Source organism: Alligator sinensis, unplaced genomic scaffold (assembly GCF_000455745.1).
Source record: "Alligator sinensis unplaced genomic scaffold, ASM45574v1 scaffold1642_1, whole genome shotgun sequence".
Lineage (NCBI taxonomy): Eukaryota > Metazoa > Chordata > Crocodylia > Alligatoridae > Alligator > Alligator sinensis.
Window position 1 is genome coordinate 102165 of NW_005842914.1, and position 522 is coordinate 102686.

Sequence of the window (522 nt, forward strand, 5' to 3'; positions counted from 1 at the left end):
TGGGAAGAATAGGTACGTGGCAGGACCAGGTCCATTATAAGATACAGCACATGATATAGGAAGAGCTGGGGCAGGAGATGTGTCAGCAGTAGGGGTGGGGGGTAATTGCTACTATTCAATTACTTGTATGACAGTAGGATCCAGCCCCTCAACCAGACTGGTGTTCAACGTGTTAAGTCCTGTACAAACACACACCAAATGCAATGAATGACCTTGCAAACTAACAGCCAATCTGAAATGTGGTAGAAAAGACCAGATATAGAAAGGCCTGAAATTTCGACCATTCGGGAACTGCTCATGGTTTGGTGGTACATCGAACGGCTGTATCAGGTCAGGCTCTGTGTCTGTCCGTGGCAAGGGGCCGATACCTGCTGCTTCACAGGAAGACAAAACGCACCCCTAAAGCACCTTGTGAAGGGAGCAGCAGCGGTGTATCTGCAATGAGGATTTTCACCTGGCACAGGGGTCCTTTTCCACTCCAGCAAGGGGATTTCTGTTTTTTTAGAAACAGTCCTAAATTCA

General features: G+C 47.7%; 1 protein-coding gene across 8 annotated transcripts in view; it reads right to left on the reverse strand.

Annotated features, from left to right (window-relative positions):
• Positions 1-522, reverse strand: part of SPECC1 (sperm antigen with calponin homology and coiled-coil domains 1) — a 115056-nt gene that overhangs the window by 85883 nt on the left and 28651 nt on the right. The window lies entirely within an intron of this gene.